The following is a 14,532-nucleotide window of genomic DNA, read 5'->3' as shown; positions in this document are numbered from 1 at the left end:
TTCCGTACCCAAGTGAACTCCCGGCACACGACGACCCGGAAATGCTACCGGTCGCTCCAAAGATTGTACGACAGTGCTCTTATCGATAAGCGCTGCTGCTGGCACTCACGTGCAGGCAAGCCAGCAACTTAGTGACGCCAGTGAATCGAATAAGAAACGGGACGGCAGTACTGCAGAGACAAGGTATCAAGCAATAAATGGTACGAACATGAGCCGCGCACAGCTCAGAGCCCTCAAGTCTAAAGTGTATTGCAATAACCCTCATAATCCTAAAGAACAACAGCAGAACATTTCGGATGAGACTGCAGCGGTTCCAGCAATCTAGCTTTGATCTTCCTTCAGCAACACGCTGACCAGGTCCCAAATGTGCCAAGAGATTAATGATGGCCACTTTCAGCTCGTTCTATAGTGAGGTTAGTACCGTATTTCCTTTCCTATGCTGTGTTTCTTTGTACCATGGAACTCTGTTCTCAGAGCCACTTTTATTTGACCCATTCTGTACCTAAACTTTTAACGCCATACACTCCGCCTCGCCTTCCAGATCCATCTAAAATCCCCCACTACGATCCTGTGAGAATTTCTTAATTTACCACCTCTCCTCTTTGAATACCTTCGAATTTCATACACTTCCTGCAATGCAGACAACAACCGTGATAGTCTTTCATTACAGATTATCGACTCTCGTATATTGCCATTTGTGCGACCACATCACCCCATCACCCCATTTTCAAACTCTACACATCTGATCCAACAGATAAGTTGAACACCTTGCTCTGTCTGACCGTGGAATGACAAAGCTCCTCTTTCTTTCCTTGTCAGACTCCCTTCTACCTCTATCCGCCACCATCCTCCCTCCTCTTCCAAAACCGCTGTATGTGTACTAGTCCACAAACCCTCCATCTCATATTTCCACCTAAACACTCTCAGTCCAACAGCTCAACTCGAGTATTAATCACTTACTGTCGTAACCAATCGAAATTACAATCGTCCAGCCACAGCTGTCGGTTATTTGAATGTTGAGTGAGGCGTCACATTAAACTAGAACACTTCAAATATAATTTCACTTTATTAAATAAATTAATAAAATATTTACTTAACTTTGACACACGTCTTTGACACAGGAGCAGCGGACAATTTTACTACTACCATTGACTAGCATAGTATTACTTCATGCAGTAAGTAACAAGCTGTTCTCTTGAGGACAATGTTTGCAAGAACATTTCATCAAACTTTTAACTGTTCATTGACCCTAGGAAATGATGTTAACTGCTGTAGCTGAGGTCTAGAACTGGGTAAAGCTCTTGCTAGCTCGCCACTATATTGATCTCAGTGTGTGGGCGCTGAGATGCTGAGAGGGGAGACGTGGTCTTCAGGAGCGCCTACTATATATCGTTACAGACTGCAGCGAGCCCTCACTAATGTCTGTGGAATCGATTCACATTGTCAACATTGGGGTGGCAGTGTTACATCTGTTTGACAGCACACTTACCATAACTCAGTCGAGTAAACGGAAGTGCTCTGTTTTTTGTAAAGATTATCGTTCATTTTCAATATTTTTCTTTTTAAAAAATATCATATTTGAATTATTGGATGTTCAACTGATCCTTCAAATAATTTTAAAAATATGTAAATCCTTTGAATTTTTAATCCTTTTGCAACACAATTCTCATATGTTATTTTATGTTCTTGGCTGAAAGTTATTAATGTATTGCTGTCAGTGAACCCTGATGCTGGGAAGCGGCAGAATGAAACAACAAGAAGCAAAAGAAAAAACAGTAAAATCTATCCCCACACTTCGTTAATTTTACCACTGCTTACATATCCAAGAACTGCATGCTGTCTGTTTCACATTCCCTATCTATCTCTCCTCTCATACACTCAACCTCTACCACTTTATAAAGTTGCCTCTTTTGCTCAATAATATTCACAAAACATACATACCATATAAACTTGGAGATCAAGAGACCATTATTTATCCAATCATCCATATTTACACACCGTCGTCGCTCCTAAACGAAGATATCCCACCCTCCATCCACCATCACACCGTATATAATTACGAAAATTAAAACAGCACAAAAATTGTATGCTGATACTTCCTTTAATTGACCCGTCAGACCCATCGCAGCTTAACATGGTCTTCAAATCCATCCACCCAAGCCCACCCATAAACACGAGAACCAACACCTACAACTTTCTATTAACTAATGTTAATTACATCCCAACGTCTCATCTGATTACCAAATAATCAAGTCCAGCATGTCATCCGTCTTTTATCCCAGCAGCTTCACAATAAGAAGTCGACGATTTTTGTGCCTTTTGACTCCGAGAACAGCTAGGATCATGCATATAATTTCAGCCTTCTCTTCAAACCCAAGATATATGCACTTCCAATTACCTATCACTGTCTTGATGCATGTTTTATTATTTAATCGTCCATCCCATAATTCTATGAAATGTACCTATTCCTGTATTTTCACTTCCTATTTCACGTATGCCACAAGACTCCGTCCTCTCCCTTCCCCTTTATATTCTCTACACTGCAGATACATTTAAATCGGCTCAACAGGCTCAACTGCAAGACAATGTTCATAAAATCTTTTCCCTGACCCTCTGCTGCACGCTCCGAGAATGCTGTTGATACATCCTTAGACGTCTGAACTACTGGTGTTTAAGATAACAATGCCGACGCATGGTGCTATAATTGCTGCCTGGGTTTCGGAAGGGCTTCCAAGTCCCAGGCAAAAATTATAGCACGAACCACGTGCATCAAGCGTAGGCATTGTTATCTTAAACATTTTGACCATCCTATCCTACTAATCAACACAACGAAACGTGTTAGATTAACGCTCGACAGGCAACAAATATGGAATCTCTACCTATTAATCGTTCAACAGAAGCCCCACAACAGACCAATATATCTAACGGGCTGAAAGTAAAAACGAGTTAACGGTAAAAAATTTTAGTAGCGTCAATGAAAATTTTTTTATATTTTTAAAAACGTATAAACGTGTTTAGTCTTTTCAATTATACAATTTCAATTTTGTCTGTAATTAAACCTCTTGGATAAAGAGTGGGTGTGTCTAGCACTAACATATCAGCTCTCCTCCTTATGAACCGACTGGGACGAAACAACCTACAAATAGGGCACAGCAGAAAATTAGATCTGAAAATAAATGACACCGACATACTGAAAAAGGTATTCAGGATGATTCAAGTAGAAAGAACAGATTTTAGTTGTTTATTACAAACTATAGCGGAAGTTCTATGTTCGCACAGACACTATACTACACACTCAACATGAGGACCATGCGTTGCTTCAGAAACATAGAAACGGTAGCCCATTTCACTTCACACACGAATCAATAGGCCCCTGTTTATTGTATTGAGAGCTTCAACAATTCGATTTCTCAGCTCTTGAAGAGTAGTCACCACAAAAAAGGTCGAAAGAAGAAAGGTCTCCTGTTACGGCCGCCGGGACGCAATTGCAGCAGTACCTGCAACTTGTAAGGACTCATATGCAGGCGTAGTTTCAGAACACGGCACACTGTCCTTTAATAGAGTTTAAGTTCCTGTCCTGTACGTCTTGTGGACATTGAGCGTATCTCGACATTTCCATCAGAAGTGCGTGGCCGACCAGCGCTCTCCCCTTTGCACGTGCAACAAGTTTCCAAGAATTGTGTGTGCCAGTCGTAAATATGCTTGTACAGAGGCGGCTTGTTGCTGAATCGATGGCAAAATACACGTTGCGCTACAACAACTGGTTTATTTCATGCATATTCCAGCACACAAAATGATTTATTTTGTGCTGTGGTCGCCATGGTAGTACCATACCTGGGCAGAAGACCATTAACCCGTTAATCGTTAATTACCGACGTAAGCTTCTCGAGTAACGGATTAAGTTTAAAGTTAATTACAAAAAGAAAAAAGGACTTAAATGGTTAACGGACTCCTTAACTTCCGCTAACTTCCTTTGTGCCCGCTAATTGTTAATTAGGTACCTACTATTTACGACAAAAATGAAGCGGCGCCCCTCACGGAAATAATTTTGTGACAAGTGGGTGTCATGTAGGTGCGTGGCTACACAAGGTGCGAGCGATTGGTTTAAACAATCGACTGCGAGCGAAAAAAACTGGGTATTGACTGTTGGTCGTTTACTGTTCTTTGTTTACAGAGTTAGCATTGAGCAGGACCTACGACTTTGTCATTACAACGAAAAACCAGTCAAAAGTTGCATATTTCACTTTTTTATTAACTCGATGACTACTTTCGGGCCGAGATCCATTTTCAGATCATCGTAACATAGTCATGGAGTGAATCGAAAAAGTGCATCTTTGGACTGGTTTTCTGTTCTACTGATTAACAGAGGTTGCTGAGCTACGACTTGATGTTAGTGGACTGACTGTGGAAGCTAAGTCACAGAATCGGATTCTAGCTCTACAACTGGTGAAATTCCGTGGCCGCATGTAAGGGACTACATTAATTTTGTATCTAGATAGACAGACCAAATAATTTTCGACTGTAAATGTTAAACAACCACATTTCGAACATAAACAATTTGAAACAATGTATAAGACGAGCATATGGGTCGCGACGTGTACTGTTTGAAGAAACAAAGAAGGCAGGTCCGGCAACGGAAAGCCGAAAAGAAAAATCCAATTTCGGCATTCATATTTCGACAGTGGAGCTAGCAGCAGTTATCCAGTAAAAAAAACACAACAGAAAATCATTGGAGAGTCTTTCGGCATTGCAGCAATTGGAACTTTTATTTAAGCAGTGTTAGTACGTCTTATTCACTTGCTCATTTCACTATTTCCAAAACGGAGAGTTTACTATTTTTAATTAACGATTAACAACTAAGTTTAACTTCCGATCAATCTCCTGTAACGTAACGCTTTAAAATTTAACGAAGTTAACTTTTTTAGTAACGGATTAACGATTAGCAAAGTTAACATTTTGATTGACGTTGCCCAGCTATGGTTTCATCAAAAAACAACAGTGCAGCTGTATTAAAACTTTGTACCTTTCTCTGTCCAGTGACGTGGTAATGTGCTTCTATCTTTTGTAGTTCATCTGCAATAAGCAACTGAAATCTTCCTTTTTGTCCACCAGAAATTAGGCTCCTAGTGCGAGCAAAATCATGTTTATCCGGAAACTCATTAATTGAAGACAAAAAACCAGGCACACCAAAGAAAGATCAGTTCCGCCATGAGACGTAAAAAGTTAGTTCACGTATTAGTGGATACACTGAGCTTACTCCATCTGAGATTTACGATACTCAGTACCGTCGCTGCCACGAGAGGATGCTGAAGCAATACTTAACTAGTCGAAACAGCTAGTAATTTCATTACCAGTGAAAGTTATAGCACAGAGCACTGAAACGGGATTGGTGTTTACCGGTGGGTAAATCTTCCCAGTCACTTCTAATGTGGCTTTGGTCGCACATTTACCTTCATTACAGACCTCACTCTCACAAGACTAATAACTAATATGTAGTGAAAGGTGCCACGGATACTAGGAGCAGGGAAGGCAATCACACGGAGAACGGCAGTGGAAATGACACTCTTTCGCATTCAGAATCTTGATGAGCATACAGCCTGCTTCAAAATACGATTATCGTCTCGCTAGTCCGTAATTCGCTTTCGTCTTCACAGAATCCAAAACCTTCAGGATCGATACAGATAATATAAGCTCCCAAGCTTAATACTTCGACATATGCAACTAATTGGCGGAAATGAATATGTCTATTGAATAAACACGTTACACTTTACGACAGCAAAAAAACAACAACAAAGGCATGAAGACTTCCTGTGTGCGTTACAGCTTTGCTTAAAATTTGTCCTCAATCTCCTATTCTTGCACAACCCTAGTGTCAGTCCAACGTGACAAGCTAGGACACTCACAACGGGTTATTTTGGAAGGTATTGAGACTGCAGATGTTTTCCCGGTAGTTTATAATCTTCGACAGTGTCAGGTAAAATAAAGTCTTTGAAACAGTTCTCCCCACCTAAGTCTAAAACCGCAGAATGGTTTTTAATACAGAGGTTTCCAGAGATGTTAACAGTGGGTGCTGTATTTTTGTTTTTTATAAATCACATAGTTTAGTTCTCATGTAATGCGAATACATTTCTGAGTTACATAAACAGCCATTGTAGACAGGCCATCATACACAACCACTAGGACGGACTGTTCAAAAATTAAGTTCATATCTTCCGTTTCTGAGAGTCTTTTTCGGGATTTTTTGTTGTTAGTTAGTTTCATGTTCCATGGATCATTTTGCACTATAGATTGTGATGATGTGGAATGAGTAATTTTACATTCACACCGCAAATTAGTTTGTAAACATGGTCACATTCTGACCATTTCGAAGATTTTCTTTTTTCCACTGAGGAACAGATATTGTGAGTTAGTAAGTCGTACCAGCCACCTCCTACACATTATAGCAATAGAAATTCTTGTTGGAATAAGAGGAGTTGTCAAGGAGAAACTCTTAATTTCACATTTTACTTTACTATCTGTTAGACATTTTACATCACTTACCAGACACCTAAGAATTTGGAAATTTCCACACTTTTTATTATTTCCTCGCCACATGTTACACTTATCAGTGGTGTGGTATCCCCTACATGTGCAGAACACAATATGTTGTGTCTTTTTAAAATTGAGGTGATACTTTTCAGAACTCTTAATAGTATAGCAAACGCTGGAACTGGAAATTCCCTAGCATACATTCACAATTGGGATTTGTTCTTCTGCAGCTCTTTTTGTCTTTGACTGAAAAGAAACTGTCTATAAAAGTTTCCCAGCACTTGTATAATGCCCCTACATTCAGAGGCAGCGGTAGAAAGTGTAAGTCAAAAGGGTGGACTGACTCATCCAGCGGGTTGCATACCTAGCGAATTGTTGTTGTGTTGTTGTTGTGGTCTTCAGTCCTGAGACTGGTTTGATGCAGCTCTCCATGCTACTCTATCCTGTGCAAGCTTTTTCGTCTCCCAGTACCTACTGCAACCTACATCCTTCTGAATCTGCTTAGTGAATTCATCTCTTGGTCTCCCTCTACGATTTTACCCTCCACGCTGCCCTCCAATACTAAATTGGTGATCTCTTGATGCCTCAGAACATGTCCTACCAACCGATCCCTTCTTCTGGTCAAGTTGTGCCACAAACTTCTCCCCAATCCTATTCAATACTTCCTCATTAGTTATGTGATCTACCCAACTAATCTTCAGCATTCTTCTGTAGCATCACATTTCGAAAGCTTCTATTCTCTTCTTGTTCAAACTATTTATCGTCCATGTTTCACTTCCATACATGGCTACACTCCATACGAATACTTTCAGAAATGACTTCCTGACACTTAAATCAGTACTGGATGTTAACAAATTTCTCTTCTTCAGAAACGCTTTCCTTGTCATTGCCAGTCTACATTTTATATCCTCTCTACTTCGACCATCATCAGTTATTTTGCTCCCCAAATAGCAAAACTCCTTTACTACTTTAAGTGCCTCATTTCCTAATCTAATTCCCTCAGCATCACCCGACTTAATTAGACTACATTCCATTATCCTTGTTTTGCTTTTGTTGGTGTTCACCTTATATCCTCCTTTCAAGACACTGTCCATTCCATTCAACTACTCTTCCAAGTCCTTTGCTGTCTCTGACAGAATTACAATGTCATCGGCGAACCTCAAAGTTTTTATTTCTTCTCCATGAATTTTAATACCTACTCCGAATTTTTCTTTTGTTTCCTTTACTGCTTGCTCAATGTACAGATTGAACAACATCGGGGAGAGGCTACAACCCTGTCTTACTCCTTCCCAACCACTGCTTCCCTTTCATGTCCCTCGACTCTTATAACTGCCATCTGGTTTCTGTACAAATTGTACATAGCCTTTCGCTCCCTGTATTTTACCCCTGCCACCTTCAGAATTTGAAAGAGAGTATTCCAGTCAACATTGTCAAAAGCTTTCTCTAAGTCTACAAATGCTAGAAACGTAGGTTTGCCTTTCCTTAATCTTTCTTCTAAGATAAGTCGTAAGGTCAGTATTGCCTCACGTGTTCCAGTGTTTCTACGGAATCCCAACTGATCTTCCCCGAGGTTGGCTTCTACTAGTTTTTCCATTCCTCTGTAAAGAATTCGTGTTCGTATTTTGCAGTTGTGACTTATTAAACTGATAGTTCGGTAATTTTCACATCTGTCAACACCTGCTTTCTTTGGGATTGGAATTATTTTATTCTTCTTGAAGTCTGAGGGTATTTCGCCTGTTTCATACATCTTGCTCACCAGATGGTAGAGTTTTGTCAGGACTGGCTCGGCTCTCCCAAGGCCGTCAGTAGTTCCAATGGAATGTTGTCTACTCCGGGGGCCTTGTTTCGACTCAGGTCTTTCAGTGCTCTGTCAAACTCTTCACGCAGTATCATATCTCCCATTTCATCTTCATCTACATCCTCTTCCATTTCCATAATATTGTCCTCAAGTACATCGCCCTTGTATAGACCCTCTATATACTTCTTCCACCTTTCTGCTTTCCCTTCTTTCCTTAGAACTGGGTTTCCATCTGAGCTCTTGATATTCATACAAGTCGTTCTCTTATCTCCAAAGGTCTCTTTAATTTTCCTGTAGGCAGTATCTATCTTACCCCTAGTGAGATAGGCTTCTACATCCTTACATTTGTCCTCTAGCCATCCCTGCTTAGCCATTTTGCACTTCCTGTCAATCTCATTTCTGAGACGTTTGTATTCCTTTTTGCCTGCTTCATTTACTGCATTTTTATATTTTCTCCTTTCATCAATTAAATTCAATATTTCTTCTGTTACCCAAGGATTTCTACTAGCCCTCGTGTTTTTACCTACTTGATCCTCTGCTGCCTTCGCTACTTCATCCCTCAAAGCTACCCATTCTTCTTCTACTGTATTTCTTTCCCCCATTCCTGTCAATTGTTCCCTTATGCGCTCCCTGAAACTCTGTACAACCTCTGGTTTAGTCAGTTTATCCAGGTCCCATCTCCTTAAATTCCCACCTTTTTGCAGTTTCTTCAGTTTTAATCTACAGGTCATAACCAATAGATTGTGGTCAGAGTCCACATCTGCCCCTGGAAATGTCTTACAAATTAAAACCTGGTTCCTAAATCTCTGTCTTACCATTATATAATCTATCTGATACCTTTTAGTATCTCCAGGGTTCTTCCATGTATACAACCTTCTTTCATGATTCTTAAACCAAGTGTTAGTTATGATTGTGTTGTGCTCTGTGCAAAATTCTACCAGGCGGCTTCCTCTTTCATTTCTTAGCCCCAATCCATATTCACCTACTATGTTTCCTTTTCTCCCTTTTCCTACTGACGAATTCCAGTCACCCATGACTATTAAATTTTCGTCTCCCTTCACAATCTGTATAATTTCTTTTATTTCATCATACATTTCTTCAATTTCTTCGTCATCTGCAGAGCCAGTTGGCATATAAACTTGTACTACTGTAGTAGGTGTGGGCTTCGTATCTATCTTGGCCACAATAATGCGTTCACTATGCTGTTTGTAGTAGCTTACCCTCATTCCTATTTTCCTATTCATTATTAAACCTACTCCTGCATTACCCCTATTTGATTTTGTGTTTATAACCCTGTAGTCACCTGACCAGAAGTCTTGTTCCTCCTGCCACCGAACTTCACTAATTCCCACTATATCTAACTTCAACGTATCCATTTCCCTTTTTAAATTTTCTAATCTACCTGCCCGATTAAGGGATCTGACATTCCACGCTCCGATCCGTAGAACGCCAGTTTTCTTTCTCCTGATAACGACATCCTCTTGAGTAGTCCCCGCCCGGAGATCCGAATGGGGGACTATTTTACCTCCGGAATATTTTACCCAAGAGGACGCCATCATCATTTAATCATACAGTAAAGCTGCGTGCCCTCGGGAAAAATTACGGCTGTAGTTTCCCCTTGCTTTCAGCCGTTCGCAGTACCAGCACAGCAAGGCCGTTTTGGTTATTGTTACAAGGCCAGATCAGTCAATCATCCAGACTGTTGCCCTTGCAACTACTGAAAAGGCTTCTGGCCCTCTTCAGGAACCACGCGTTTGTCTGGCCTCTCAACAGATACCCCTCCGTTGTGGTTGCACCTACGGTACGGCTATCTGTATCGCTGAGGCACGCAAGCCTCCCCACCAACGGCAACGTCCATGGTTCATGGGGGGTGACCTAGCGAATAGCTGAGTGAAACTATTGAGCCGTGCTGCCCACGGCTTATGAATTGGTTTAGACCTTGACTGTTACTCTGCATTTGGTTTCCCACGGCTATAGCGGTTATGCCGTGGTTCTTCCTCTTTCTACGTGTGGCAGCAGCCGTGTGTATCGATATTCGCATCATGTACTATCTTTGGTCCGGTGCTTATAGTTTCCTGCTAGCTGGTGTGCGGCAGTCGGTCGGTTGGTGAGGATCATCCAAGAAATCTCCTCGCGGCGCAGAGGGCTGCGACCGCTGGCAGTCTCCACGCAGTGTCGGAGTGTGTGGGAGCTGTTCCGATTGCTACGAGGTTCGTGGCTCACCGACCCAGGACATCAAAGTTGAATGGTAATTTAATTACCGAAGCCAGTGTGTTCACATTGTGCCGTTGGTATTCATGACTGGCTGTTGGGGGTATTCCCATGAGCAACAGCGAATGTTCGAGTTGGCGAAAGTTTGGCGACCATTCGGTGGAATTTAACTGTATTTTGGTTATTTGAAGTCCAAGTGCACCAGCGGAATTTTCTGCCTTGTGGTCGTTGGCGTTCCGGTTACCTCCCCTGGCAGCTGACGCAATATTCCGGCAGTGTCCTTTCCTCCCCGTGCTGTAGCTGTCACGTGTGTGTAGTTTTGACAGCTTATGCATACTTGGTTGCGGGCGGCTGTGCCTTTTACGTTTTGGCGTTGGAGTTCCTTGTGTACTGGTCGGTAGGAAGCAAGTCGCCTTTTCGGTGGGTCCGTTGACTGTCTCTTTGTTGGGTTGCCGGCGGATCGGATATACACTACTGGCCATTAAAATTGCTACACCACGAAGATGACCTGCTACAGTCGCGAAATTTAACCGACGGGAAGAAGTTGCTGTGATATGCAAATGATTAGCTTGTCAGAGCATTCACACGAGGTTGGCGCCGGTGGCGACACCTACAACTTCTTGACATGAGGAAAGTTTCCAACCGATTTCTCATACACAAACAGCAGTTTACCGGCGTTGCCTGGTGAAACGTTGTTGTGATGCCTCGTATAAGGAGGAGAAATGCGTACCATCACGTTTCCGACTTTGATAAAGGTCGGATTGTAGCCTATCGAGATTGCGGTTTATCGTATCGCGACATTGCTGCTCGCGTTGGCCGAGATCAAATGACTGCTAGCAGAATATGGAATCGGTGGGTTCAGGAGGATAATACGGATGCCGTGCTGGGATCCCAACGGCCTCGTATCACTAGCAGTCGAGATGACAGGCATCTTATCCGCATGGCTGTAACGGATCGTGCAGCCACGTCTCGATCTCTGAGTCAACAGATGGGGACGTTTGCAAGACAACAACCATCTGCGCGAACACATCGACGACGTTTGCAGCAGCATGGACTATCAGCTCGGAGACCATGGCTGCGGTTACCCTTGATGCTGCATCACAGACAGGAGCGCCTGCGATGGTGTACTCAACGACGAACCTGGGTGCACGAATGGCAAAACATTTTTTCGGATGAATTCAGGTTCTGTTTACAGCATCATGACGGTCGCATCCGTGTTTGGCGACATCGCGGTGAACGCACATTGGAAGCGTGTATTCGTCATCGCCATACTGGCGTATCACCCGGCGTGATGGTATGGGGTGCCACTGGTTACACGTCTCGGTCACCTCCTGTTCGCACTGACGCCACTTTTAAAAGTGGACGTTACATTTAAGATGTGTTACGACCAGTGGCTCTACCCTTCATTCGATCCCTGCGAAACCCTACATTTCAGTAGGATAATGCACGACGGCATGTTTCAGGTCCTGTACTGGCCTTTCTGGATACAGGAAATGTTAGACTGCTGCCATTGCCAGCACATTCTCCAGATCTCTCACTAACTGAAAACGTCTGGTCAATGGTGGCCGAGCAACTGGCTGGTCACAATACGCCAGCCACTACTCTTGATGAACTGTGGAATCGTGTTGAAGCTGCATGGGCAGATGTACCTGTACACGCCATCCAAGCTCTGTTTGACTCAATGCTCAGGCGTATTAAGGCCGTTATTACGGCGAGAGGTGGTTGTTGTGGGTACTGATTTCTCAGTATCTATGCGCCCAAATGGCGTGAAAATGTAATCACATGTCAGTTCTAGTATAATATATTTGTCCAATGAATACCCTTTTATCATCTGCATTTTCTCTTGGTGCAGCAATTTTAATGGCCAGTAGTGTAGTTGGGTCGACTACCTGTCTCCCCTAAGCGAACGTTAATATTTCAAGTGCAGACCGACCCCCGGAAACTTCTAAGCGCCGCTGGCTCTACTGTGTATTTAATGGCTCATAGCATATGGTTTGAATTTGTATGCTTTTAGTTGGGTTTTAAAAAATGGGCCTTCATCCGGTTTCAAAATTAAGCTATAAGATTGTGTGACGTATTCAGTCGATAGTTAAGGTCTGGAATATGCGCTGTAACGTTTGGGAAACTAAATAAAGTTATATGTGTTCGAAAGTAACTGATAGCCGCTCATTTTTGGTCCCTTTCCACGATTCCAACTACCTGTTCTATCCTGCGGATTGGGGTTTCATTGGACTGGCGCACACCGCCTAGCCGGAAACTACACTCCTGGAAATTGAAATAAGAACACCGTGAATTCATTGTCCCAGGAAGGGGAAACTTTATTGACACATTCCTGGGGTCAGATACATCACATGATCACACTGACAGAACCACAGGCACATAGACACAGGCAACAGAGCATGCACAATATCGGCTCTAGTACAGTGTATATCCACCTTTCGCAGCAATGCAGGCTGCTATTCTCCCATGGAGACGATCGTAGAGATGCTGGATGTAGTCCTGTAGAACGGCTTGCCATGCCATTTCCACCTGGCGCCTCAGGTGGACCAGCGTTCGTGCTGGACGTGCAGACCGCGTGAGACGACGCTTCATCCAGTCCCAAACATGCTCAATGGGGGACAGATCCGGAGATCTTGCTGGCCAGGGTAGTTGACTTACACCTTCTAGAGCACGTTGGGTGACACGGGATACATGCGGACGTGTATTGTCCTGTTGGAACAGCAAGTTCCCTTGCCGGTCTAGGAATGGTAGAACGATGGGTTCGATGACGGTTTGGATGTACCGTGCACTATTCAGTGTCCCCTCGACGATCACCAGTGGTGTACGGCCAGTGTAGGAGATCGCTCCCCACACCATGATGCCGGGTGTTGGCCCTGTGTGCCTCGGTCGTATGCAGTCCTGATTGTGGCGCTCACCTGCACGGCGCCAAACACGCATACGACCATCATTGGCACCAAGGCAGAAGCGACTCCCATCGCTGAAGACGACACGTCTCCATTCGTCCCTCCATTCACGCCTGTCGCGACACCACTGGAGGCGGGCTGCACGATGTTGGGGCGTGAGCGGAAGACGGCCTAACGGTGTGCGGGACCGTAGCCCAGCTTCATGGAGACAGTTGCGAATGATCCTCGCCGATACCCCAGGAGCAACAGTGTCCCTAATTTGCTGGGAAGTGGCGGTGCGGTCCCCTACGGCACTGCGTAGGATCCTACGGTCTTGGCGTGCATCCGTGCGTCGCTGCGGTCCGGTCCCAGGTCGACGGGCACGTGCACCTTCCGCCGACCACTGGCGACAACATCGATGTACTGTGGAGACCTCACGCCCCACGTGTTGAGCAATTCGGCGGTACGTCCACCCGGCCTCCCGCATGCCCACTATACGCCCTCGCTCAAAGTCCGTCAACTGCACATACGGTTCACGTCCACGCTGTCGCGGCATGCTACCAGTGTTAAAGACTGCGATGGAGCTCCGTATGCCACGGCAAACTGGCTGACACTGACGGCGGCGGTGCCCAAATGCTGCGCAGCTAGCGCCATTCGACGGCCAACACCGCGGTTCCTGGTGTGTCCGCTGTGCCATGCGTGTGATCATTGCTTGTACAGCCCTCTCGCAGTGTCTGGAGCAAGTATGGTGGGTCTGACACACCGGTGTCAATGTGTTCTTTTTTCCATTTCCAGGAGTGTATAAGCGCCAGACCAAAGATAGTACAAAGTGCGAATAACGATACACACCGCTGCTGCCACACGTAAAAAGAGGGAAGATCCACGGCATAACGGCAATAACCGCGGGAAACCAAACGCAGAGTAATAGTCAAGGTGTAAACCAAGGCATAAGCCGGGGCCAGCACGGCTCATGCAGTCCTTTAGGCTAAAGGGAAAAGAAAACATGGGTGGGTCTTCTGATGTATTCTTTGATATTTGTGAGTGTTTACATGTGTTAATGTAAGTAATTTGCTTTCTTGTAACATAAATGTCCTTTTGGGTGTTACTATATTT

The sequence above is a fragment of the Schistocerca serialis genome, chromosome 9 (genome assembly GCF_023864345.2).
Source record: "Schistocerca serialis cubense isolate TAMUIC-IGC-003099 chromosome 9, iqSchSeri2.2, whole genome shotgun sequence".
NCBI lineage: Eukaryota > Metazoa > Arthropoda > Insecta > Orthoptera > Acrididae > Schistocerca > Schistocerca serialis.
Note: the sequence above shows the minus strand (reverse complement) of the source record.